The following is a 4,464-nucleotide window of genomic DNA, read 5'->3' on the forward strand; positions in this document are numbered from 1 at the left end:
TTGGAGTGCTCCTGTTTTTGTGATCAAGAGGAGATGATCCTGGCAGGTGTCATCTCCTGCATGATCTACGTGCCATCAATGATCAGATGCATAGTATGGGAGCCCTGCAGCCTAGATAGCTCAGTCGGTAGCTTTCTGGCTCCAGGGGTGGCAGCAGCAGGCACCCATGCCACCCTAAATAAGTTGGGATGCTGGCTTGCGAAGCAAATCAATGCCACTTCTATGGTGCTTTCTAGCCTTTTGCTTGATGTTGATTCTATTCGCCATGCAACACTTCAAAATAGAGCTGCAATTGATTTTCTTTTACTTGCACAAGGCCATGGTTGTGAAGAATTTGAAGGCATGCGTTGCATGAACCTTTCTGACCATTCATGATCCATCCACTCCAACTCTCTGAGTTGCGGAGGTTAACTGGAAACTTACAGGTAGAATTGGGCTTCGATATTGATGAATGTCTCAAATCTTTAGGCCTGGGATCATGGTTACGCTCTATTGTTAAGGTCAGCATTATAGTGGGCATTATAGCTTCGTTAGTAGTATTAATTTTGCCGTGGTTTTGCATGTGCCTACAGAACGTGGTGCAAAGGATGATATCTGCTGCATTTAATCAGACCATGCTTGTTCAACAGAAAAACGGAGGAAGTGTGGAGAGCTTTGTGGACAGTTGGCTAGCTGAGAAAGGTCACATAGACATAATAATACCGTTGGTTAAGCAACAAGGAGACAAGTCTAGGAGTCAGCAGTCAGTGTCCAATAGTGGACAAGGGCATTGTGCCCTTGGTGCAACAACAGGATAGGGAAGAGGATCTTTTGCCAAAAATATGAAGATAGTTTCAATAGAATAACTACAAGAATGTAGAAGTAGCAACAGAATAACCATAAGAATGCAGAAGTAGGCATAGTTGGTTGATAAGTAACTAACCAATAATGAGCTCAGCCTTGCAATATGTATGAGCTTCATTAACACCAATATAAATAAGTGTGACTATCAATAATGTTTAGGACTTGCTGATCACTCATATTGAGTGCTGCATTTCTTCTGCCAATCCAACAGGTGGAGCTGCAGCTGAAGCCCTTCCCACATTCCCAACACTCATAGGGCCATTCCCCAGTGTGGATCATCTGGTGGCAGATCAGGGTGCTGCTCTGCCTGAAGCTCTTCCCACACTCCAAGCACTTGTGGGGCTTCTCCCCATTGGGAAGCTGCTCCTGGGCCACCAGCTCTGAGCTCTGGCTGAAGCTCTGTCCACCTTCCTGGCTCAGGTTGGGTCTTTCCTCTTCAGAGCACCCTGTGCTGGGTTTGGAGCCCCTCGTCCTGCAGGATCTTCAAGGTTTTTCCTCCCCATTGGATTCCTGTGCCTGGAGTCGCTCAAAAAGGCCTCTTCCATGAGGTTCTGCTGTGGGGATTTGTCCTCCCTGCTCTCCATCCTCAGCTCCTTCCCTGGGGGAGGAAGGACAAGGAGAGGATGGGATTTGCCTCCATGCCAGAGGGAAGGGGAAGGAGATGCCCCCAGTGCATCCCCAGCAGGACGGCGTTGGCAGCAGGGTTGTCCTGCAGCTGGGGCCGTGCTGGGCTGGGAGATGGAGCAGGAGAGAGGGGGAAAGGGGCACTGACTTCCTCCTCACCTGCCTGGGTGTCCTGGGCCATCTTCCTCTTCCTCGCAGTCTCCTGCTCCATCTGGCCAAGGTGTGGGAATCCTGGTTTGGGGAAAAACAAGGGATCAGCATGGTGGGTTTAATGGTCCCGCTGCCCAAGTTTTGGATGGAGAAGTCACTGCTCCCTCCAGCCTCGGGGACCCGGACCCTGCTCATCCCCAGCCTCCCCCATCCCTCCAGGCTGCTGGGGATCCCCCGGCTCCGGGATCGCCGCTCTGCGCTTTCCCCACTCCAGGGCTCCCACGTTCTCGCCCAGCTCTCCCGGGGATCCCCAAACCCAACATCACTCCCCTGCCTGCAGGTACCGGCAATCGCCATGTGGGACACCCCAAGATCACTCCAGGGCCATTTCCGGCCCAGCTTTGGGGTCCTGCAAGATCCAAACATCCCCTGCCCTGCCAAACCACCCTGCCGGAGACCGCCCGATGCATTTGGGGTGAGCTCCCCGCTCACCTGCGGTTCCGAGGGGGGCGATGCCGGGGGACCCCGGCCCGAGCGGGGGAACCGCGTGGGGTTGGTGCTGCTCCTCCTCCTGCTCCTCCTCTGTTCCTCCTCTTCCTGCTCCGCTTCCTCCTGCTCCTCCTTTCCTCTCGATCCTCCCTTTCCCTTTGCCTTTCCTTTTCCTCCTCCTCTCTCCCTCCTCTCCCTCCCGTTGTATCTCCGCTCCCAGCCCGGCCCGGGCAGTGCCGGCACCCAAAAGCAGCCGCACTCTGCCCTGGGGGGGTTCCAAAGCGGCCCCGCCCCGCCCGGCACTGGGAGCGATCCTGGGAGCGCTGGGAACGATGGTGGGAGCACTGGGCAGGAATTAGGAGCGCTCTCCCTGCCGGTGATGCTCTTACTGGGAGCGCTGGGAACGATGGTGGGAGCAGCGGGCAGGAGCTGGGAGCGCTCTCCCTGCCGGTCCCGCTCTTACTGGGAGCGCTGGGAGGGGACTGGGAGCAAACAGCGCCCGGACGCGGCTGCAGCCGGCGGGGGGCGGAGCCAGGCCAAAGGGCGTGGTTATGCAAATACGGGAGCGATCGCGCGCTGGGATTGGTGGGTGGGAGCAGCGCGGGGCTTCCTCGGTCACGTGAGGCCGGGAGGGCCGGAGCGATGTTGGCGGCGTCCGGTGAGAGGGGACAGGGAATGGGGACAGGGAATGGGAATGGTGATAGGAATCGGGACCGGGAATGGGGACAGGGAATGGGGTCAGGGACCGGGAATGGGGACAGAGGATGGGAATGAGGATCGGGAACGGGGAATGGGGACAGGGACCGGGAATGGGAACAGGGAATGGAGACAGGGACCGGGATTGCGGACAGGGACCGGGAATGGGAACAGGGAATGGAGACAGGGACCGGGATTGTGGACAGGGACTGGGAATGAGGATGGGGACAGGGCCAGGGACCTGAAATGGCACTGGAAATACGGTACAGGGATCAGGAATACAGGACAGGGACAGGGAATGGGATCCGGACTGGGATGGGAGCAGGACGGGAACGGGATAGGGGGGACATGGGAACGGGCCGGGGAAAGGGGAGTGACTGTGGGAATGGGGCAGCCGCTACAGGGGACACGAGGCGTTGGGATGAGGGCACATGGGGACAGTTCCGGGGCAGGGGGTCCTTGATCAGCTGTCCCAGAACCTCCTCCAGGGTCTCCCAGTGCAACTGGAGCCGCTCAGCCTGGTGTCCCCAAAGCCCTGAACAAGTCCCAAGTCTCTCCCAGGAACCCTCAAGTCCCTCACACCCAGCATCCCCCACATCCCCTGCAAGACCCCCCGTGTCCCCATCGTTGTCTTAGCTCAACGTCTTTATTTTTACCCTGCTTTTAGGAGGTTTGGAAGGGCAAAGAGAAATGAAAAGAAAATCCAGGCCATGGGGTGGGGAGCCAGGAGGATATGGAGGCCCCAGCCAGGTGTCTCCTCAACAGAGATCACCAGCACCACAGACCACCAGGGCTCTGTCCACCGGGGTCACTGGGGATCATCCAGCGCGGATCCTCCCGTGGGGGATGGAGCTGGAGCAGCGCATGGAGCTCTTCCCACACTGGGCGCACTCGCAGGGCTGCCCTTGGTGGTGTCTCCGTTGGTGTTGGGTCAAAGCTGAGCCATTTGAGGTGCTCATCCCACACCTGGGACACTCATAGGGCCTGGGACATCCCCAGGAGCAGGGCTGGGATGGGCTTTGGTGCCTGGAACATCACCTGGAGCAGGGCTGGGATGGGCTCTGGTGCCTGGGACATCCCCAGGAGTGGGGCTGGGATGGGCTCTGGTGCCTGGGACATCCCCAGGAGTGGTGCTGGGATGGGTTCTGGTGCCTGGGACATCACCCGGAGCAGGGCTGGGATGGGCTCTGGTGCCTGGGACATCACCAGGAGCAGCGGGGCTGGGATGGGCTCTGGTGCCTGGGAAATCACCAGGAGCAGGGCTGGGATGGGCTCTGGTGCCTGGGACATGCCCAGCAGCAGCGGGGCTGGGATGGGCTCTGGTGCCTGGGACATCAACCGGAGCAGCGGGGCTGGGATGGGCTCTGGTGCCTGGGAAATCACCAGGAGCAGGGCTGGGATGGGCTCTGGTGCCTGGGACATCACCCGGAGCAGCGGGGCTGGGATGGGCTCTGGTGCCTGGGACATGCCCAGCAGCAGCGGGGCTGGGATGGGCTCTGGTGCCTGGGACATCCCCAGCAGCAGCAGGGCTGGCTGTGATGCTCTCCAGTGCCTGGGCCATGCCCAGGGGTGCTGCTGGCTGGGGTTGGGTTGGTGCCTGTGCAGTGCCCAGGGCAGGGTCACAGCGGGGCAGCTCTCAGTGTCCCCAGCAGGTCACACTGT

At 58.9% G+C, this 4,464-nt stretch overlaps 1 long non-coding RNA gene across 1 annotated transcript; it reads right to left on the reverse strand.

Annotated features, from left to right (window-relative positions):
* Positions 1-1,362: 1,362 nt before the first annotated feature.
* LOC143694471 (uncharacterized) lies at positions 1,363-2,192 on the reverse strand. Its single transcript, XR_013182956.1, has 3 exons — positions 2,110-2,192; positions 1,627-1,698; positions 1,363-1,441 (listed from the first exon to the last, which is right to left on the reverse strand). It is a non-coding gene; the product is annotated as an uncharacterized LOC143694471 (long non-coding RNA).
* Between the last annotated feature and the right edge of the window lie 2,272 nt (positions 2,193-4,464).

This window comes from Agelaius phoeniceus, chromosome 7, assembly GCF_051311805.1.
Source record: "Agelaius phoeniceus isolate bAgePho1 chromosome 7, bAgePho1.hap1, whole genome shotgun sequence".
Lineage (NCBI taxonomy): Eukaryota > Metazoa > Chordata > Aves > Passeriformes > Icteridae > Agelaius > Agelaius phoeniceus.